This window comes from Taudactylus pleione, unplaced genomic scaffold (assembly GCF_031769625.1).
Source record: "Taudactylus pleione unplaced genomic scaffold, aTauple2 ptg000302l, whole genome shotgun sequence".
Taxonomy (NCBI): Eukaryota; Metazoa; Chordata; class Amphibia; order Anura; family Myobatrachidae; genus Taudactylus; species Taudactylus pleione.
In genome coordinates, this window is record NW_028284703.1 from 3,975,125 (window position 1) to 3,999,375 (window position 24,251).

At 45.4% G+C, this 24,251-nt stretch overlaps 1 long non-coding RNA gene across 2 annotated transcripts in view; it reads right to left on the reverse strand.

The window, feature by feature from the left end:
• Positions 1-405: 405 nt before the first annotated feature.
• Positions 406-24,251, reverse strand: part of LOC148511607 (uncharacterized) — a 33,892-nt gene continuing 10,046 nt past the window's right edge. For both annotated transcript variants that reach the window (XR_015880246.1, XR_015880245.1), the window contains exons 2-4: positions 13,528-13,594; positions 5,536-5,748; positions 406-1,151 (exon numbers count right to left, since the gene is read on the reverse strand). This is a non-coding gene — a long non-coding RNA (uncharacterized LOC148511607). The remainder of the gene's footprint in view (positions 1,152-5,535; positions 5,749-13,527; positions 13,595-24,251) is intronic.

The window sequence follows — 24,251 nt, forward strand, 5'->3', positions numbered from 1 at the left end:
TGTGGAAGGATTGGCGCCGGCATCTCTACCAGGAGCCGCGGCTTTTAGAGAAGCACAGGGTGATTCACTTACATAAGCTAAGATTTTTGTACTATCAGTTATGTCTTGATAAAAGAGGTTGCGCTCTGAAATGTTGGCAATTGACAACTGTATTTGCAGTGTTTTATTTTGCTCCAAGTCCCTTGAGTGCCATGTACATTATATTAGGGGTCTATTTACTAAGCAGTGTTAGGAGAAGTGAAAAGTGAAGAGTGAAAAGTGATAAGGTGCCAACCAATCAGTTCCCAACTGTCATTTTTCAAACACAGCCTGCGAGATGGCAGTTGGGAGCTGATTGGCTGGCACCTTATCACTTTTCACTCTTCACTTCTCCTAACACTGCTTAGTAAATAGACCCCTTGTATATCTATCAATTACTGAACAGGCACCAGGAGGCGATTTTCAGCGTAAACACACACACACAAACACATATAGAGATAAACTGCAGTAATTTAGCTCGGTATAGGGGTCAGTTGTACAGTATCTAAGTGCATAATAAGGGTACACATGCAGCTTTCAGGCTAAACTAAATAAAGTGGAGCTTTACTGTTGGCATTCAGGAACAAAATGCTAAACAACCTAGCCCCCATGCAGGGCAATCTCTTCTTGGCCCCTCTCTATAATGGCCAGCTAGTCTGCAAATGTAATTCAGTCTCAGTCTTCAGTCCTGTCTCTCACAAGTATAGACACAGCCTCCTGGCCTGATGTGTCTGCCACAGAGTCACATAAAGTCTATATTGGGGTCCTCCTTGCGCTGCATGTAAGTAATAAGTATGGACACCAGCTTCCTGGCCTGAAGCTTGGCTGTTACAACTTCACAGACAGTCAGAGATTTGTGGTCCTTCCTGTCTGAATGCAGGTCTGGACATGGCCTCCTGGCCTCCCACTGGCCTTGCTTGTCACACTGGGGCTATAAAACTGCCACAGTCTCACTTAAACTTTCCACAGGTAGCCTGACTGGCTTCTACAACCCCTCCTGAGTTGTATATACACTTGTCTGCCTCAGTCCTACCTTGGAGTGAATCCACTGGACAGCTATTGGGTATGGTCACACCTTCTTTTTCCTTATGTGTGGGTGGGTCCCTCCAGTTCCACACAGAATCCATGACTCACTAACAATATAGAAACAAAAGTAAAATTGTGATGTTGGGCTATTACTTATTAGATTTGAGATGGCAGAAATAAAAATATATCAATCGGGACACTTATATAAAAAGTTAAACATTTAATCACTGGCAATCATTTTATATATGTATAATGAGACATATTCAATAAAATTACATCAGTTAAAAATTGTATACATTTGTATTACATTGTTAAAAAATACTTCACCATAGAATAAATTTATAATCATATGGATACAAAGTCCAGTGTACATGAAGTCTTCTCCAGCATAAATGGTCAATCACAGAGTCAAATGCTGATTTTAAAGGCCCTTGGATTGCCAGTAATTCTGGCTCTTTATAATGCAAGGACTTAAACATTTCATATAACAGCAAGACGAAGACTGCTGTGACAGTTCACCTATACTAGGTGCCGGCAAAAGCTGTTTGTGGGCACTTCAGGCTTACCCAGAAAATTTGTCCGGACTTTGTCCCTCCTCTCCGGATTACAGTGGCTGCTAGCTGCCGGTCTGATTGTATCACTGCAGTTGACCTGGACCTGGAGTGGTGCATATACTCTATGTCTGATAGCCACTGGGAAACCAATGCCACTGGAGCGAGTGTACAAGTAAGTCGCTGCTTATTGAAAGCTTTTTCTGGATTGTGGACCCTCACTTGGTGGACAATATCGGGGTGCACTGACATTGTTTTGCCACAGTAATCAGTGGCTTTACAAGAGGTATCTGTGGCCAGAGGCAGTGAAGGTTGTTCAGTGTGTATGAACAACCATCATCTGCTGATATATCAGCAGAATCGGTCTATGGGGCCTGATCCAGAGCCACTCGCTGCTGGCAAGCGCTCGCTCTGAATCAGGGCGTGTTTTTTTCTTTTTTTACTCCAGCCTGATCGCAAAGCTGTGGGTGATTATCGTGACCATCAGGCTTGCAACGAGACCCTGTGGTAGGCTCTCAGCTCCTGCAAGCCCAAGTTGACTTCCTGCTCTAATAGAGCAGGAAGTCCACTACTGACATCACTAGTGATGTCAGTAGGTCTGCCCACAAACGCCAGGCATTCCTAAGGGAACGCCTGCATTTGTGCAGCCACCCCACCTCCCCACCTACAAAATTGGGCAAGCTGTCACTCACCATCAACAGCAACCTGTCTAGTAGCGACCCCCGGAGCGACTGAACTTCAGTCGCTCGCCGGGGCTCGCGCATGCACACGTCGGATGTGGTGCATGCGCAGACCAGAAACATCGAACTGCTTGCAAGTGCTATGCGCTTGCGAGTGGCTCTGAATCAGCCCCTATATGCAGTATATATTTTCAGTGTGTACCCAGCTTTACTATCTAAAAGTGATATATGGAACACATAATTTAAGTTTTGGGGCATATTTATTAACATTATTTTTATTAAAATAACGTGAAAATGGGTGTTTTCACACCCTTTCACATTATTTTAATACTTCATAAATTTATTAAAGGGCAATTGGAGTAATTTTCATAAAAAAATACTCCAATCCCTTCAATTAACATATTTTTAGTATGCAGATCACATTTTCCATACTTGTAATGGAAAATGTGATCTGCCCAGATTTGCTAAAAATATATTGTGAAAAAATACAATAATAATGCCACCTTTAGATGGCATTACTGGGGCTCTCCCCCAGTTCCCTGACTCCTGCTCTGCTGACAGGCAAAGCAGTCCCAGGAGCTGGGCCCCTGTGATCAGCTTTGTGGTCTAAATAGACCACAAGCTGATTACTGTAAAATCTAAAAATTGTTAAAAAAAACTACCTGCATCCAGGGACCGGTGGGTCCTCTGGGGCTTTGGTCAGCTGGTCTCCAGGCTCCTGCACTGTGACCCTGGCTAGCTGCTGCATAGAGCATAGAGTAGCTGACCGGGGTCACAGTGCAGCAGCCAGGAGACCAGCTGACCGGAGCCAAAGAGAGAGGACCTCACCGGAGCACCAATCACCCAGGTAAGTGTACTCTAAGCAGTGGGTGGTGCGGGGGGGTTGTGGTGGGGGGAATGGGGTATGGTTGCAGTATCTGCGAGCGGACGTGATTCACAGGGACAGAACTTTATCGCAAGCTCTGTCCCTGCATGCGGATGTTAGTACATCCATGTGATATTTTCTAAATTCGCAATACAAATTTATTCAAAAATATCACTCTACAACTGTACTTTAAATGCAGATTGCAGTAAATAGGGGCCTAAGCTCCTTCTATTTTCTCCCAGTTCACCATAAAAAAAGATGAATTGGATAATTTCGTTTTTTGTCAAAATATCAATATAACTGCTTAATCGTTATAATAAACCCAGAAAATATTTGGACCCCAATGGACATTGTCAACTCTAGCAGCATTGTCCAATCCTCCGGCCCATGCAGGCCATGTGTATTTAGACAATGTCTAGTCTTCAATGTCACATAATAAGACTATGCAAATTATTCAAAATCTATATTTTCATTCAAACCAGTGGGATATAAGGTATGGAGGTGATAGGTTCAAAATACCTCATTTGGACATAATAACCTTTATCTATCTTCCCCTCTCCTGGTTTTAATGATATGTTGTACCCCCTTAACCAAGCCATCAGGATTCTTATTATGATGGATTGAAAAATGTTGTGAGACACTGTCACACACAATGTGACACAATGTAGCTTATAACCTTTAATGTTATTTAATTGGTGTTCTCTGAATCTAGCTTTTACAGTGCATTTAGGGCCTGATTCAGACCCACTCGCGAGCGGCTGTCCGCTCGCAAGTGGGTCGATGTTATGGACTGAGCATGCGCACGACGGAGGGAGCTCCGTCGTGCGCATGCGCCAGACGCGACGAGCGAAGGAAAGTCCTTCGCTCGTTGTGTCCGATCAAAGGGGGCGTGCTGTCAATGTTGATTGACAGCACGCCCCCTTTGGTGGGCGTGCCGGGGGCGTGCCTCCCTGACGGGGGTGTTCCCACGGGAACGCCTCCCGTCAGAAGCCGGCCCACTGACATCACTAGTGATGTCAGTGGGAGTGATTTTGGCTCTGATAGAGCCAAAATCACTCCAGAGCTTGCGGTTGAAAACCTCAACCGCAGGCTCCGGCTCGCAAATTCGATGGTCGCGATGGTCTCGACCATCGCGACCATCACAATGCACGCTCGTATAGCCTGTGGGTGGTGACCCACAGCTATACGAGCGTCCAGGAGGACGCTCCATGAAAATGGAGCCCGGCCCTCATTCAGAGCGTGCGCTCTGCTCAGAGCGTACGGCTCTGAATGAGGGCCTTAGTTCTACAAATGTATAGTAGACCACATGGGCACTGCAAAACATATACACAATAAGTGGTGTCACAGTTGATAAACTCACCTATAGGGAATTTCTCTTGACTAGAGTATGATAAGATATAAATTCCATTGCTCTATTTTTGACAAAATTGCAAGTGATGTATCTACTTTTACCGCATTAGAAACATCCTTTAAGCGGTTTGCCTATACAATTGTCGATATTAATTGGAGATGTTTACTGATTTCGCAATACACATTGAGCTAGATGAGTCTTTAAATTTCTATTTTTCTTAAAAATGATCTTCAGTTTTTTACCTAATGCCTTATTAAGGATGAAATCTTGTTGCAAAACTCTAAAAATGTTGTAGAGTATATTTTTAATCTGACTAGACTAATTGTTGAATTTGGAAACATAAATTGCTTCAGAATCCATGTTACCACCTATCATATTCCTATATTTGGGTATCCTATTAGTGTTCAGTAGTTCAGATCTATCCATGTTCAAAGATTTGTTATAGGATGTCTCCAAGAGTGGAACAGGGTAATTGCAATATCGTCAAGCATTGAGCATGTTTGTGTCTCAAAACTCTCAATGTTTGAACAACTGCGTCATAGCCTATTGAATTGACTTTGGGGTATGTTCTTTAGCCAAGGTTTATAATGGCCACCGGAATAGTGTAGAAAATGATTTGTATCTACTGTTTTTTTATTATTCATGGTAGTTATAAGTGTGCTGAGAAGATAATTAGGTCCAAGAAATTAGCCGAATAGTGATTAAACCATTGTGCAAATTTTAAATTCCAATTATTGTTATTTAAATGTGAAATACATGTAATCCCTTGCAATATTAAAATAAGCAGCTTTAAGCATGTAAATAGTATGTATATAGTTATTATATATATATTTATAAATATGTGTAGTGTGTCACTGTAGTGTAATGTAATGTATATGCAGGGGTTTAATTATTACAGTGGTGCAGTGGTATCATTTATTGGGAGGACGATTAACTATTGCAGTATCCCTGGCACTGAAGGGGTGCCATTGGCAGTTTGCGAAGTGACAGTTGGCGCTGGCAGAGAAAACAGTTATTCGAGGGGGCTCTTGAACTGCTGCATACCTGAATAGAGGATGGCATGCCATGGTGTTTGATAGCTGGAAACCAGTGATTGATAGGAGGGACGCTGAGGTGAACACTGCTAGATATTAGGGGGAGGAACTGGAGAGTGAGTGCTGCCTATAACTCAGCTTTGTGGAGGAGAAACTTGAAAGTCAGCAAACCAGAGGGTCTGAGGCCCAGCCCCCAGGAGGAGTCTAGTCAGCGCTACTGTGCCTGTGGAAGAGACGGAAAGAGATAGAGATAAGTCTAAAATGAGTCCTGCTGACAGGTCTCTTTATTACAGTAATACTAACTTTACATACTGCATGAGTACAGGACAGCAGGTCAGCAGTCCATAGACTGACATCGCATTGAAGCGGATAGATGGTACTGTTTGTTGTACTGCGTGCATTAGATTAATGACTATATGGGAAGTAAAGTGCTACCACATTCTTTCAAGCCACCAATACCTCAGGGTATTATAATGAGAGCTATGTGACAATACAACAGATTTTTTTTATATTGAGGAATTAGCTATACTAACATTCAGCACCTGCTCAGCATTATAATTCTGGCCTTCAGACACCATAGACTCCTGCCTATTGTATTTATATTAGGGGTGTGCACCGGCCACTTTTCGTGTTTTGTGTTTTGGTTTTGGATCTGGATCTTTCTTCGTGTTTTGGATCTGGATTGGTTTTGCCAAAACCACCCTTCCGTGTTTTGGGTTCTGGGTTTTGTGATTTGGATCTGTATTTTTTTGAAAAAAAGCATAAAAACAGCTAAAATCACAGAATTTGTAGGTTTTTCTGCTCCTATGCTATTATTAACCTCAATAACCTTAATTTCCACTCATTTCCAGTCTATTCTGAACACCTCACACCTCACAATAGTGTTTTTATGTCCAAAAGGTTGCACCGAGGTAGCTGGATGACTATGCCAAGCGACACGAGTGGGCGGCACAAACACGTGACCCATCTAGGAGTGACACTGCAGTGGCAGGCAGGATGGCAGTTAGAAAAACTAGGCCCCAAACTGTACATAATGCAAAGAAAAAAAGAGGTGCAAGATGGAATTGTCCTTGGGCCCTCCCACCCACCCTTATGTTGTATAAACAGGACATGCACACTTTAACAAATCAATCATTTCAGCGCCAGGGTCTGCCACACAACTGTGGCTGAAATGATTGGTTCGTTTGGGCCCCCACAAAACAAGCTGGCAATTAATGTGTCCCTGCACAAACTGGCTCTACGGAGGCAAGATGTCATCCTCATCCTCCTCATCCACCGATTCCTCACCCTCTTCAGTGTGTACATCCTCATCCTCACAAAGTATTAACTCGTCCCCACTTGAATCCACCACCACAGGTCCCTCTGTACCTTCTGGAGGCTGGTCTCCCTGGAAGAGCTGATAATTCATTTTGATGAACATCATCTTCTCCACATTCTGTGGAAGCAACCTCCTACGCCTTTCGCTGACAAGGTTCCCGGCTGCACTAAACACTCTTTCGGAGTACACACTGGAGGGGGGGCAACTCAGGTAAAATAGAGCCAGTTTGTACAGGGGCCTCCAAATTGCCTCTTTTTCCTGCCAGTACAGGTATGGACTGTCTGACATGCCTACTTGGATGCTGTCACCGATGTAATCCTCCACCATTCTGTCAATGGTGACAGTATCATATGCAGTGACAGTAGACATGTCAGAAATTGTTGCCAGGTCCTTCAGTCCGGACCAGATGTCCAAACTTGGTCCTGCCTGCCCTGCATCACCGCCAGCGGGTTGCTTAGGATACCTAAGTTTTTTCCTGGCAGCCCCAGTTGCGGGAGAAAATGAAGAAGGAGCCGTTGACGTGTCACGTTCCGCTTCAGCTGACAGTGTGTTCACCAGCAGGTCTTTGCACCTCTGCAGGCTTGTGTCGGCCGGAAAGAGAGACACCACATAGGCTTTAAACCTAGGATCGAGCACGGTGGCCAAAATGTAGTGGTCTGATTTCAACAGATTGACCACCCTGGAATCCTGGCAAAGCGAATGAAGGGCTTCATCCACAAGTCCCACATGCCGAGCGGAATCGCTCCGTCTTAGCTCCTCCTTCACTTTCTCCAGCTGCTTCTGCAAAAGCCTGATGAGGGGAATGACCTGACTCAAGCTGGCAGTGTCTGAACTGACTTCACGTGTGGCAAGTTCGAAGGGCTGAAGAACCTTGCACAACACGGAAATCATTCTCCACTGCGCTTGAGTCAGGTGCATACCCCCTCCTTTGCCTATGTCATAGGTGGATGTATAGGCTTGTATGGCCTTTTGCTGCTCCTCCATCCTCTGAAGCATATAGAGGGTTGAGTTCCACCGCGTCACAACCTCTTGCTTCAGGTGATGGCGGGGCAGGTTCAAGAGTGTTTGCTGGCGCTCCAGTCTTCGGCACGCAGTCGCTGAATGGCGAAAGTGGCCAGAAATTTTTCGGGCCACCCAAAGCGTCTCCTGCACGCCCCTGTCGCTTTTCAGAAAATTCTGCACCACCAAGTTTATTGTGTGAGCAAAACATGGGACGTGCTGGAATTTGCCCAGATGTAATGCCCGCACAATATTGGTGGCGTTGTCAGATATCACAAATCCCCTGGAGAGTCTAAGTGGGGTAAGCCACTGGGCGATGATTTCCCTCAGTTTCTCTAAGAGGTTGTCGGCGGTGTGCCTCTTACTGAAACCGGTGATACACAGCGTAGCCTGCCTTGTAACGAGCTGGCGTTTCTGAGATGCTGCTACTGGTGACGCTGCTGCTGTTGCTGCGTAAGGTGATACATCTACCCAGTGGGCTGTCACAGTCATATAGTCCTTAGTCTGCCCTGTTCCACTTGTCCACATGTCCGTGGTTAAGTGGACATTGTGTACAACGGCATTTTTCAGGACACTGAGGACACTTTTTCTGACGTTTCTGTACAGTCTCGGTATCGCCTGCCTAGTGAAGTGGAATCTAGACGGGATTTGGAACCGGGGACACACTACCTCCATCAATTGTCTAAATCCCACTGCACTAATGGCGGATACCGGACGCACGTCTAACACCAACATAGCAGTCAAGGCCTCAGTTATACGTTTTGCTTCAGGATGACTGCTGTCGTACTTCATCCTCCTCGCTAAGGACTGTTGGAGGGTCAATTGTTTAGTAAAAGTAGTGGTGTTCCTACTTCCTCTCTGGGATGATGAACGACTCCCAGCAGCAACAGCAGCAGCGGCAGCAGTAGGCGTAGCAATGCAGGATCCTCCGGAGGAATCCCGGATAGGAGAGTCAGTCATGCCAGTGATATGGCCTGCAGGACTACTTCCGATCCTGACTAAGGAGGAAATTGACGAGGAGGGAGTTGACGGTGTGGTTTGCAGGCGCTTGGATACAACAGGACAACGGGATTTAGGTGTCCCTGGACTGCTTACGGTCTGAGCCAAAGTTTCTGAACTTGACAGTAACTTTTTATGAACGCGCTGCAGGTGCCGTATAAGGGAGGATGTTCCTAGGTGGTTGACGTCCCTACCCCTACTTATTTCACCTTTACATATGGTACATATGGCAAGACAGTTGTTGTCCGGATTTGGATAGAAATATTGCCAGACCAAAGAGGTGGAATGTTTGGTCTTCTGCCCAGGCATGACCGTGATGGGCTTTTTCATCCCACGGACAACAACTGTCTCCCCCGGAGCCTGATTTAAACAAACCACATCACCATCAGAATCCTCCTCGCCAACTTCCTCCTCAGCGCCAGCTACACCAGTATCCTCATCCTGTTGTACTTCAACAGTGACATCTTCAATTTGCATATCAGCAAGTGGACTGTGGGTGCTCCTTTCAGCACTTGCAGGGGGCGTGCAAATGGTGGAAAGAGCCACCTCTTCCCGTCCAGTGCTGGGAAGGTCAGGCATCGCAACCACCACCACACTTGGACTCTCTTTGGGGATTTGTGATATCTTCTTAGAAAGCACAGTTCTTCGCTGTGCTTTTGCCAGCTTAACTCTTTTGATTTTTTTAGTGGGAGGAGTGCTTCCATCGTCATGTGAAGCTGAACCACTAGTCATGAACATACTAGGGATCGACCTTAGCCGTTCCTTGCCACTCCGTGTCGTAAATGGCATATTGGCAAGTTTACGTTTCTCTTCAGCTGATTTAAATGTCTTTTTCAAGGTCATTTTCCTGAACTTTGCCATTTGGGATTGTATGTGCCCTCTACTATGACATTGGGCATCGGCCTTGGCAGACGACGTTGATGGCATGTTATCGTCTATGTCATGACTAGTGGCAGCAGCTTCAGCACTAGGAGGAAGTGGTTCTTGATCTTTCTCTATTTTATTTTTATCGGAGAAAGTTTGGTCCTCCATTTATGTTATATCGATTTGATATATACGTGCGGCTAAACACAGAAAATAAATTTTTTTTTGGTTCGGACTGGAGTGTACTTTGTGGGTTACAGCACCCTTTAACGGTCAAGCCAGCCGGCCCTTTACTTATGACACAGGCGCACTCTTGGCACTACTTTGTTGATGCACGTGCGGCTACTGCGCACACAATTCACAAACACAGAAAATAATTTTTTTTTGGTTTGGACTGGAGTGTACTTTCGGGGGTTACAGCACCCTTTAACGGTCAAGCCAGCCGGCCCTTTACTTATGACACAGGCGCACGCTTGGCACTACTTTGTTGATGCACGTGCGGCTACTGCGCACACAATTCACAAACACAGAAAATAATTTTTTTTTAGGTTTGGACTGGAGTGTACTTTCGGGGGTTACAGCACCCTTAACGGTCAAGTCAGCCGGCCCTTTACTTATGACACAGGCGCACGCTTGGCACTACTTTGTTGATGCACGTGCGGCTACTGCGCACACAATTCACAAACACAGAAAATAATTTTTTTTTTGGTTTGGACTGGAGTGTACTTTCGGGGGTTACAGCACCCTTAACGGTCAAGCCAGCCGGCCCTTTACTTATGACACAGGCGCACGCTTGGCACTACTTTGTTGATGCACGTGCGGCTACTGCGCACACAATTCACAAACACAGAAAATAATTTTTTTTTTGGTTTGGACTGGAGTGTACTTTCGGGGGTTACAGCACCCTTAACGGTCAAGCCAGCCGGCCCTTTACTTATGACACAGGCGAACGCTTGACACTACTTTGTTGATGCACGTGCGGCTACTGCGCACACAATTCACAAACACAGAAAATAATTTTTTTTTGGTTTGGACTGGAGTGTACTTTCAGGGGTTACAGCACCCTTTAACGGTCAAGCCAGCCGGCCCTTTACTTATGACACAGGCGCACGCTTGGCACTACTTTGTTGATGCACGTGCGGCTACTGCGCACACAATTCACAAACACAGAAAATAATTTTTTTTTGGTTTGGACTGGAGTGTACTTTCGGGGGTTACAGCACCCTTTAACGGTCAAGCCAGCCGGCCCTTTACTTATGACACAGGGGCACTCTTGGCACTACTTTGTTGATGCACGTGCGGCTACTGCGCACACAATTCACAAACACAGAAAATTATTTTTTTTTAGGTTTGGACTGGAGTGTACTTTCGGGGGTTACAGCACCCTTAACGGTCAAGCCAGCCGGCCCTTTACTTATGACACAGGCGCACGCTTGGCACTACTTTGTTGATGCACGTGCGGCTACTGCGCACACAATTCACAAACACAGAAAATAATTTTTTTTTGGTTTGGACTGGAGTGTACTTTCGGGGGTTACAGCACCCTTTAACGGTCAAGCCAGCCGGCCCTTTACTTATGACACAGGCGCACGCTTGGCACTACTTTGTTGATGCACGTGCGGCTACTGCGCACACAATTCACAAACACAGAAAATAATTTTTTTTTAGGTTTGGACTGGAGTGTACTTTCGGGGGTTACAGCACCCTTAACGGTCAAGCCAGCCGGCCCTTTACTTATGACACAGGCGCACGCTTGGCACTACTTTGTTGATGCACGTGCGGCTACTGCGCACACAATTCACAAACACAGAAAATAATTTTTTTTTGGTTTGGACTGGAGTGTACTTTCAGGGGTTACAGCACCCTTTAACGGTCAAGCCAGCCGGCCCTTTACTTATGACACAGGCGCACGCTTGGCACTACTTTGTTGATGCACGTGCGGCTACTGCGCACACAATTCACAAACACAGAAAATAATTTTTTTTTGGTTTGGACTGGAGTGTACTTTCGGGGGTTACAGCACCCTTTAACGGTCAAGCCAGCCGGCCCTTTACTTATGACACAGGGGCACTCTTGGCACTACTTTGTTGATGCACGTGCGGCTACTGCGCACACAATTCACAAACACAGAAAATTATTTTTTTTTAGGTTTGGACTGGAGTGTACTTTCGGGGGTTACAGCACCCTTAACGGTCAAGCCAGCCGGCCCTTTACTTATGACACAGGCGCACGCTTGGCACTACTTTGTTGATGCACGTGCGGCTACTGCGCACACAATTCACAAACACAGAAAATAATTTTTTTTTGGTTTGGACTGGAGTGTACTTTCGGGGGTTACAGCACCCTTTAACGGTCAAGCCAGCCGGCCCTTTACTTATGACACAGGCGCATGCTTGGCACTACTTTGTTGATGCACGTGCGGCTACTGCGCACACAATTCACAAACACAGAAAATAATTTTTTTTTAGGTTTGGACTGGAGTGTACTTTCGGGGGTTACAGCACCCTTAACGGTCAAGCCAGCCGGCCCTTTACTTATGACACAGGCGCACGCTTGGCACTACTTTGTTGATGCACGTGCGGCTACTTCGCACACAATTCACAAACACAGAAAATAATTTTTTTTTTGGTTTGGACTGGAGTGTACTTTCGGGGGTTACAGCACCCTTAACGGTCAAGCCAGCCGGCCCTTTACTTATGACACAGGCGCACGCTTGGCACTACTTTGTTGATGCACGTGCGGCTACTGCGCACACAATTCACAAACACAGAAAATATATTATTTTTTTAGCACTTGGGGGGAGCACCCCTGATGGACAGAGCACCCCCTGGACAACACTACAGCACCCCTTTAGGACTGGGACACTGCACAGGACTTTGGAGTGGACACAGCCCCTATGGAGAACTGACTGCACAACACAGTCCAGCCAGCCCCTATGGACTTTGAAGTAGTGGACACAGCCCCTATTAACAACAGCAGCACAGCACAACACAGCCAGCCCCTATGGACTTTGAAGTAGTGGACAACAGCAGCACTACACTACACTACACTACACAGCACTAACTCCCACCCTCCCTCTTCACTGTCCACAGCCGAGTGAGAAAATGGCGCCGACGCGGGTACCTTATATAGGATCCAAAACCCGCGAGACTCGGAAGGCGTGATGATGACGTTTTGCCTCGATGTCAGATCCGAGTCAGGCGGGAAAAGTCGAGCCTGACTCGGATCGGACTCGGATCGGGGGGGCTCGGGGGGGTTCGGATTTCAGAAATCCGAACCCGCTCACCCCTAATTTATATTCAGGCACAATTGCTAACATTGCACCAAGGATTATAAGGAATAACTCTACAGGCTGGTGCATATCACTACTAGAGCCCATTGGATGAGAAGAGACTAATTTTAAGAATTCCCTATAAACCCTGATTTTACTACTTAAATGCATACTACTCTACTAATACGTGCACCAACAAGCATGGCCATTCACATTGACTAATAAGGGGAATTTAAGAACAGCATATGAGAGGGTAATCTCTTTAAAGCTTTTAAGAAAACAGGTTATTGGTTATTTGTATGTAATTTATATAGAATAATAGCATGACAATTTCATTCATGTGGGAATGTTATTCTGAATATGTTAGGTCATTAACCAAACTCATCTTCAGCAGAACAGAGAGTTGCAGTAAAATAAACTATGTAAACTATTTGTGTGTAATCCATAGATGTTAAATTGAAGTGAATTATTGCTGCTGCATATTTGTAAGTGTCCCTGGTGGGTAAAATAATTGATATTAAGGTATAAATTGACACATAACCAATACTTACCAGCGAGGGGTGTTCGCAAGTCCACTCCAGGTATAGCATAATGAGATACAAGACTTAGGTGGAGGCACTAAAGGGAAAGAAAGATTAGAAAGGTTTATAGTAGCAAGTAAGGGAAAGAGAATACCTGCTACATACATTTTAGTGCTTGGTGTTCATCCCAATCCCAAATTATAAAAAGACAGTCTAGATAACAGCATTAGTACACCAGGTTTGCTCTGTATGGACCATCCCATATATATTCTTCTTCAAATTTCTCCATTTAAAGATTGGTAAAGCTTGGAGCAAACCTGGTGCCTATGGCTCTTCCCAACACATGAGAATAAAATATCTCCTCAAATATGAAATAATTATGTGTCAAAATATAAGTGATAGAATCCACAATTATTTTTTTAGATATTGAGATAAGTTGCCATCTTAGGCTAAAAATTGAGTTGTGACTCTGACTCCCAAATCATGGAGTATATAGTTATACAGTGTCTGCACATCTAAAAAATATTCATTTTCATTTTCATGTTCAAAATAGTGTTCAAAAGATGTCTAGTATCCTCTATATGAGATTTCAAGGTCAAAACTTGTTCTTTTAGAAAATAATCAATAAATGATGCCAAATTAGAAGTGAGAGACCCTATACCCTAAATAATAGGTCTCCTGGAGGTTCTGTGAGGGATTTGTGTATTTTGGGAATGTGATAGAAAATGGGGGTGACAGGAAATCCAGAATACAGGTGAAGAAATTCATCTTTGGTTATGATATCTCCTCAGAGGGCCTCATCCAACAGCAGTTTAAATTCTGTTTGAAATATAGAGGTAGGAACTAGGAACATTCTGCAGAGTACGATAAACAGATGAATTGTTTAGCTGGGTCATGGCTTCTGCCAGTCATCTTCTCTAGACATAAGGACCAAACCTCCCCCTTTATCTGCTTAATGAATGACAATCCCTATTTTCCTCCCTATTTAAATTTGACCAATATGTTTTTTATAACAGATCATTTTGAAATCAAGCAATGTTATTTGTGAAAAATAAACTACAGACCCATAGTTTTGATTATTAGGACAGAAATTAGATTTTCTCTTAAATCTAATTTTCTTATATGTGCTGTCATGTACTGTACAATGAGACCTGACTAGTGTCCATACAATTAGACAGGTGATTTAGGTACTGCATGAATTGGCAATGTTTGGCTTCTTGATTCTCCAGTCTGCTAGCCAAATATTAGACTAGATCTACTTTTGGGGATGGATTCCCTGTCAAAGCCAGTTTGGCAGTAAAAACTATCATGGCACTAGGAGGTTTGGGATTAAGGCCAGGGCCCCTTGGACTAGCTGTAATGACTGTAATGTTAAATGTGAAGCTAAATGGCTGTATAATATTACTCCTCATACAGACTAAAATCAGAAGCTTTACTAGCACAACTAGAAAAAAGATGGCAGAAGCAGTGTAATGTGCAGCAGACACAGCTGGCAAAAGTTTGCAGATACATAAGGAGCAGGAATGCAGGATCCACAGAGTAGGAACCCAGATACAAAAAAAAAAAAAAAAGTACAGGTTTGTACCAGGCTGGTTAGCAGGAATTCACATAGTTCTAAACAAAATATCAGGATAGCACAATGCAGGTATAACTGATCTCACCATAAAATGTTAGGATGCGCACTGCCGTATATCAGGGTTGCACAGTTCAGGTTCAGCAAGTTTACCCAATAGGATAACAGAATTGCACAGCAGAACTACAGTATCGCAGATTAGCAATCAGGTACAAGAAAAAAGTACAAGTTTGCACCAGGCTGTTTGGCAGGAAACCACATAATACTAAACAAATTATCAGGATACAGTAGCGCAATGCAGGTATAACTCATTTCACCATAAGGTATTAGGATGCACAGTGCAGGTTACCAGGATTGCACAGTTCAGGTTCAGCAGGATTTCCCAGCAGTATAACAGGATTGCACAATGTAGGTTTAGCAGGATATCAGGATTGTACAGTGCTAGGAGTGCACAGCAGAACAACAGGGTTGCACAGTGCAGGCTTAACAGGATTACCCAGCAGGATATCAGAATTGCACTATGAATTACACATGAACCATGTGCCTTAGTACTGAGGCCTCTAGAAGCAGTTTTACTGACAACTATTGCCAGAATCAGAATAATTAAATAGGGCCCCCTTGTTTGTGACTGTCCAGGCCACTCATGTGGTCAGGACCTGCCGTCTCAGGATTGGTCAGATGTCAGAGTGATGCCTCACCAACATGACCATTATAGACAAACGCAGGGGGGATTCCATCTGCCTGGAAACCCCCTTCCCCAGCACACACATGACCACAGTAGAAATAGTAATACAATAGAATTTTGCTAGTGTTGCATGTTCTTCTCAGTATCACAAACAAAATAATTAGCACCACATGTGGATCTTTTAACATGTATCAGACAGTAATAAATAACCTGTGCACCAACTATGAGATCTGGGAAACATGCACTATTAGGGATGCACAGTTATAGAGCCCAATATGTACATATATGTCCAGGGCAGTGCTAGGTTCTTCTGCTGCTCATCCAGGCTCCCGGACTTGCTCCAATAGTCTGGAATGGTGCCCACATCTAAAATAAATCTGTTCAGCTGAGGCAGGATGGCCCTACTGCCGCATCTAATGGCTTACTGCGATCACTGGTCCTGTATATTCTGGATTTATGATACACAATACACTTTGTATGATGCATATTAAAACTGGTTGATTACTAATTCTACCCTCTTTATGGACTGGTCACACTCGCTTTTAAATCAAGCGTTTGGATACACCCCTCTAGAAGTCCTGCATTTGCCACTGACCATGGACTAGCAGCGTGGAAACACCAGGGAGGACACTGTGCCCAAACCAGGAGAAAGAAGCCGTAAAAATGAGGATGACAGGAGTCTGGAGGACAGCAGGGCGCAGCGCTGGACCCAATAACGGGGTCCTGGGTGCTGGTGTGTTAGCTAATGTGGGTTACTTATAACCAGGGTTGCCTACCCACCTGATTTGGCCGGGAGCCTCCCGATAATCGGGTGCAGCTCCCGGCACCCCGGAAAGGCAGGCAAGCCTCCTAGCGGCCGCCAATACTCCCGACCCCCCCCCCCGCAATTTATTGTTAACCCCCGCTGCGAGGGCAGCCAGTGACGCAACTCGCGCTGAATCGCGTCATTTTGACCCCGCCCCCTGCTTCACAAAGCCTGTATTATCGGCATTGTGTAGTGGGGGTGGGGCCAAAATGATGCGTGACCCCGCCCCAGTGACACCTCCAAATGCCAGGCACCCGTCCGGACACGCCCCTTTTTCCAGCCACGCCCCCCCATTACCCTGCCAATCTGGCTGCTCCCTCCCGGAAGGAGCAGCCAGAAAGTCAGCAAGTATGCTTATAACATGTATATGTGTATATTGTGAAACACTGCTGTGACACAGAATCTACTGGACCAAAAACATGTAATTAACCACTTGCCTGGCATGGTCGTATCAGATACGACCATACCAGACTGGGCTTTCCCTGACATGGTCATATCAGATACATCCAGTCGGAAAAGCTCAGTGGGCAGCTGCTCAATAATCCCCGAGAGCCTCCTCTCCCTACCCCAGCCCTGCTAGTGCCCTGCACCCGCAGCTCCCACACCCTAAGAGCGCACAGTCTCCCTCCCACTGAACTGCTGCGAGTGGTAGCCCGGTGGTACTCCTCACATCCGGCGGTTGCAAAGGTCAAAGCAGCTGTCGGGAAAATAACACAGCGCTCAATGCTGTCAGGCTCCCTCCCCCTGCCCTGCTGCAAGCGGCAGCCCAACGACACGTCCTCTCCCTCCCCCAGCTCTGCTAGAGCCTGGTAGAACAGAAGCAAGATCCACCCCTCATAGTATACCCTGCCTTCAAAAAAATATATCTATATATAGGTATATATCTCTATATATACACACACATATATATATATATATATATATATATATATATATATATATATATATACACACATATATGTGTGTGTGTGTGTGTATACAGAGATATATGTAGTATACACATCTATATATAAATATATATATCTACATATTCACATATATATATATGCATGTCAGTACTGTATAGGTTTCCATATGTGTGTATATATATATATATATATATATATATACACACATATACATATATACACACACATACACACACATACAGTCAGGTCCATAAATATTGGGACATAGACAGAATTTTCATATTTTGGCCTCTATTCACCACCACAATGGTTCTGAAATGAAACAAACAAGATTTGCTTTAACTGCAGACTTTCAGATTTAATTTGAGGGTAATTACATCCAAATCGGGTGAACGGTGTAGGAATTACAACAGTTTCAATATGTGCCTCCCACTTTTTAAGGGGCCAAAAGTAATGGGACTATCAACTCAAAAGCTATTTCATGGACAGGTGTGGGCTATTCCCTCATTATTTCATTATCAATTAAGCAGGTAAAAGGTCTGGAGTTGATTCTAGGTGTGACATTTGAATTTGGAATCAGTTGCTGTCGACTCTCAATATGAGATCCAAAGAGCTGTCACTATCAGTGAAGCAAGTCATCATTAGGCTGAAAAATCAAAACAAACCCATCAGAGAGATAGCAAAAACATTAGGTGTGGCCAAATCAACTGTTTGGAACATTCTTATAAAGAAATAATGCACCGGAGAGCTCAGCAACACCAAAAGACCCGGGAAGACCATGGAAAACAACTGTGGTGGATGACAAAAGAATTATTTCTCTGGTGAAGAAAAACCCCTTCACAACAGTTGGCCAAATCAAGAACACTCTCCAGGATGTAGATGTATATGTGTCAAAGTCTACAATGAAGAGAAGAGTTCACAAGAGTGAATATAGAGGGTTCACCACAAGATGCAAACCATTGGTGAGCCACAAAAACAGGAAGACCAGATTAGAGTTTGCCAAACAACATCTAAAAAAGCCATTACAGTTCTGGAACAACATCCTATGGACAGATGAGACAAAGATCAACTTGTACCAGAGTGATGGGAAGAGAAGAGATGGAAAGGAACTGCTCATGATCCAAAACATACCACCTCATCAGTGAAGCATGGTGGTGGTAGTGTCATGGCGTGGGCATGTATGGCTGCCAATGGAACTGGTTCCCTTGTATTTATTGATGATGTGACTGCTGACAAAAGCAGCAGAATGAATTCTGAAGTGTTTCAGGCAATATTATATGCTCATATTCAGTCAAATGCTTCACAACTCATTGGACAGCACTTCACAGTGCAGATGGACAATGACTGCAAAAGCAACCAAAGAGTTTTTTAAGGCTAAAAAGTGTTATGCAATGGCCAAGTCAATCCCCTGACCTGAATCCGATTGAGCATGCATTTCACTTGATGAAGACAAAACTGAAGGGAAAATGCCCCAAGAACAAGCAGGAACTGAAGACATTTGCAGTAGAGGCCTGGCAGAGCATCACCAGGGATGAAACCCAGTGTCTGGTGATGTCTATGAATTCCAGACTTCAGGCTGTAATTGCCTGCAAAGGATTTGCAACAAAGTATTCAAAAGTGAATGTTAGACTTAGGATTGTTTAGTTTGTCCCATTACTTTTGGCCCCTTAAAAAGTGGGAGGCACATATAGAAACCGTTGTAATTCCTACACCGTTCACCTGATTTGGATGTAATTACCCTCAAATTAAATCTGAAAGTCTGCAGTTAAATCACATCTTGTTTGTTTTATTTCAAAGCCATTGTGGTGGTGAATAGAGGCCAAAATCTGAAAATTCTGTCAATGTCCCAATATTTATGGACCTGACTGTATGTATATATATATATATATATATATATATATATATTCACAGTCAGGTCCATAAATATATATATATATATATATATATATTAGGGGTGAGCGGGTTCGGATTTCTGAAATCCGAACCCCCCCGAGCCCCCCCGATCCGAGTCCGATCCGAGTCAGGCTCGACTTTTCCCGCCTGACTCGGATCTGACATCGAGGCAAAACGTCATCATCCCGCCTTCCGAGTCTCGCGGGTTTTGGATCCTATATAAGGTACCCGCGTCGGCGCCATTTTCTCACTCGGCTGTGGACAGTGAAGAGGGAGGGTGGGAGTTAGTGCTGTGTAGTGTAGTGTAGTGTAGTGCTGCTGTTGTCCACTACTTCAAAGTCCATAGGGGCTGGCTGTGTTGTGCTGTGCTGCTGTTGTTAATAGGGGCTGTGTCCACTACTTCAAAGTCCATAGGGGCTGGCTGGACTGTGTTGTGCAGTCAGTTCCAAAGTCCTGTGCAGTGTCCCAGTCCTAAAGGGGTGCTGTAGTGTTGTCCAGGGGGTGCTCTGTCCATCAGGGGTGCTCCCCCCAAGTGCTAAAAAAAAAATATATTTTCTGTGTTTGTGAATTGTGTGCGCAGTAGCCGCACGTGCATCAACAAAGTAGTGCCAAGCGTGCGCCTGTGTCATAAGTAAAGGGCCGGCTGGCTTGACCGTTAAGGGTGCTGTAACCCCCGAAAGTACACTCCAGTCCAAACCAAAAAAAAAATTATTTTCTGTGTTTGTGAATTGTGTGCGCAGTAGCCGCACGTGCATCAACAAAGTAGTGCCAAGCGTGCGCCTGTGTCATAAGTAAAGGGCCGGCTGGCTTGACCGTTAAGGGTGCTGTAACCCCCGAAAGTACACTCCAGTCCAAACCTAAAAAAAAATTATTTTCTGTGTTTGTGAATTGTGTGCGCAGTAGCCGCACGTGCATCAACAAAGTAGTGCCAAGCATGCGCCTGTGTCATAAGTAAAGGGCCGGCTGGCTTGACCGTTAAAGGGTGCTGTAACCCCCGAAAGTACACTCCAGTCCAAACCAAAAAAAAATTATTTTCTGTGTTTGTGAATTGTGTGCGCAGTAGCCGCACGTGCATCAACAAAGTAGTGCCAAGCGTGCGCCTGTGTCATAAGTAAAGGGCCGGCTGGCTTGACCGTTAAGGGTGCTGTAACCCCCGAAAGTACACTCCAGTCCAAACCTAAAAAAAAATTATTTTCTGTGTTTGTGAATTGTGTGCGCAGTAGCCGCACGTGCATCAACAAAGTAGTGCCAAGAGTGCCCCTGTGTCATAAGTAAAGGGCCGGCTGGCTTGACCGTTAAAGGGTGCTGTAACCCCCGAAAGTACACTCCAGTCCAAACCAAAAAAAAATTATTTTCTGTGTTTGTGAATTGTGTGCGCAGTAGCCGCACGTGCATCAACAAAGTAGTGCCAAGCGTGCGCCTGTGTCATAAGTAAAGGGCCGGCTGGCTTGACCGTTAAAGGGTGCTGTAACCCCTGAAAGTACACTCCAGTCCAAACCAAAAAAAAATTATTTTCTGTGTTTGTGAATTGTGTGCGCAGTAGCCGCACGTGCATCAACAAAGTAGTGTCAAGCGTTCGCCTGTGTCATAAGTAAAGGGCCGGCTGGCTTGACCGTTAAGGGTGCTGTAACCCCCGAAAGTACACTCCAGTCCAAACCAAAAAAAAAATTATTTTCTGTGTTTGTGAATTGTGTGCGCAGTAGCCGCACGTGCATCAACAAAGTAGTGCCAAGCGTGCGCCTGTGTCATAAGTAAAGGGCCGGCTGGCTTGACCGTTAAGGGTGCTGTAACCCCCGAAAGTACACTCCAGTCCAAACCAAAAAAAAAATTATTTTCTGTGTTTGTGAATTGTGTGCGCAGTAGCCGCACGTGCATCAACAAAGTAGTGCCAAGCGTGCGCCTGTGTCATAAGTAAAGGGCCGGCTGGCTTGACCGTTAAAGGGTGCTGTAACCCACAAAGTACACTCCAGTCCGAACCAAAAAAAAATTTATTTTCTGTGTTTAGCCGCACGTATATATCAAATCGATATAACATAAATGGAGGACCAAACTTTCTCCGATAAAAATAAAATAGAGAAAGATCAAGAACCACTTCCTCCTAGTGCTGAAGCTGCTGCCACTAGTCATGACATAGACGATAACATGCCATCAACGTCGTCTGCCAAGGCCGATGCCCAATGTCATAGTAGAGGGCACATACAATCCCAAATGGCAAAGTTCAGGAAAATGACCTTGAAAAAGACATTTAAATCAGCTGAAGAGAAACGTAAACTTGCCAATATGCCATTTACGACACGGAGTGGCAAGGAACGGCTAAGGTCGATCCCTAGTATGTTCATGACTAGTGGTTCAGCTTCACATGACGATGGAAGCACTCCTCCCACTAAAAAAATCAAAAGAGTTAAGCTGGCAAAAGCACAGCGAAGAACTGTGCTTTCTAAGAAGATATCACAAATCCCCAAAGAGAGTCCAAGTGTGGTGGTGGTTGCGATGCCTGACCTTCCCAGCACTGGACGGGAAGAGGTGGCTCTTTCCACCATTTGCACGCCCCCTGCAAGTGCTGAAAGGAGCACCCACAGTCCACTTGCTGATATGCAAATTGAAGATGTCACTGTTGAAGTACAACAGGATGAGGATACTGGTGTAGCTGGCGCTGAGGAGGAAGTTGGCGAGGAGGATTCTGATGGTGATGTGGTTTGTTTAAATCAGGCTCCGGGGGAGACAGTTGTTGTCCGTGGGATGAAAAAGCCCATCACGGTCATGCCTGGGCAGAAGACCAAACATTCCACCTCTTTGGTCTGGCAATATTTCTATCCAAATCCGGACAACAACTGTCTTGCCATATGTACCATATGTAAAGGTGAAATAAGTAGGGGTAGGGACGTCAACCACCTAGGAACATCCTCCCTTATACGGCACCTGCAGCGCGTTCATAAAAAGTTACTGTCAAGTTCAGAAACTTTGGCTCAGACCGTAAGCAGTCCAGGGACACCTAAATCCCGTTGTCCTGTTGTATCCAAGCGCCTGCAAACCACACCGTCAACTCCCTCCTCGTCAATTTCCTCCTTAGTCAGGATCGGAAGTAGTCCTGCAGGCCATATCACTGGCATGACTGACTCTCCTATCCGGGATTCCTCCGGAGGATCCTGCATTGCTACGCCTACTGCTGCCGCTGCTGCTGTTGCTGCTGCTGCTGGGAGTCGTTCATCATCCCAGAGAGGAAGTAGGAACACCACTACTTTTACTAAACAATTGACCCTCCAACAGTCCTTAGCGAGGAGGATGAAGTACGACAGCAGTCATCCTGAAGCAAAACGTATAACTGAGGCCTTGACTGCTATGTTGGTGTTAGACGTGCGTCCGGTATCCGCCATTAGTGCAGTGGGATTTAGACAATTGATGGAGGTAGTGTGTCCCCGGTTCCAAATCCCGTCTAGATTCCACTTCACTAGGCAGGCGATACCGAGACTGTACAGAAACGTCAGAAAAAGTGTCCTCAGTGTCCTGAAAAATGCCGTTGTACACAATGTCCACTTAACCACGGACATGTGGACAAGTGGAACAGGGCAGACTAAGGACTATATGACTGTGACAGCCCACTGGGTAGATGTATCACCTTACGCAGCAACAGCAGCAGCGTCACCAGTAGCAGCATCTCAGAAACGCCAGCTCGTTACAAGGCAGGCTACACTGTGTATCACCGGTTTCAGTAAGAGGCACACCGCCGACAACCTCTTAGAGAAACTGAGGGAAATCATCGCCCAGTGGCTTACCCCACTTAGACTCTCCTGGGGATTTGTGATATCTGACAACGCCACCAATATTGTGCGGGCATTACATCTGGGCAAATTCCAGCACGTCCCATGTTTTGCTCACACAATAAACTTGGTGGTGCAGAATTTTCTGAAAAGCGACAGGGGCGTGCAGGAGACGCTTTGGGTGGCCCGAAAAATTTCTGGCCACTTTTGCCATTCAGCGACTGCGTGCCGAAGACTGGAGCGCCAGCAAACACTCTTGAACCTGCCCCGCCATCACCTGAAGCAAGAGGTTGTGACGCGGTGGAACTCAACCCTCTATATGCTTCAGAGGATGGAGGAGCAGCAAAAGGCCATACAAGCCTATACATCCACCTATGACATAGGCAAAGGAGGGGGTATGCACCTGACTCAAGCGCAGTGGAGAATGATTTCCGTGTTGTGCAAGGTTCTTCAGCCCTTCGAACTTGCCACACGTGAAGTCAGTTCAGACACTGCCAGCTTGAGTCAGGTCATTCCCCTCATCAGGCTTTTGCAGAAGCAGCTGGAGAAAGTGAAGGAGGAGCTAAGACGGAGCGATTCCGCTCGGCATGTGGGACTTGTGGATGAAGCCCTTCATTCGCTTTGCCAGGATTCCAGGGTGGTCAATCTGTTGAAATCAGACCACTACATTTTGGCCACCGTGCTCGATCCTAGGTTTAAAGCCTATGTGGTGTCTCTCTTTCCGGCCGACACAAGCCTGCAGAGGTGCAAAGACCTGCTGGTGAACACACTGTCAGCTGAAGCGGAACGTGACACGTCAACGGCTCCTTCTTCATTTTCTCCCGCAACTGGGGCTGCCAGGAAAAAACTTAGGTATCCTAAGCAACCCGCTGGCGGTGATGCAGGGCAGGCAGGACCAAGTTTGGACATCTGGTCCGGACTGAAGGACCTGGCAACAATTTCTGACATGTCTACTGTCACTGCATATGATACTGTCACCATTGACAGAATGGTGGAGGATTACATCGGTGACAGCATCCAAGTAGGCATGTCAGACAGTCCATACCTGTACTGGCAGGAAAAAGAGGCAATTTGGAGGCCCCTGTACAAACTGGCTCTATTTTACCTGAGTTGCCCCCCCTCCAGTGTGTAC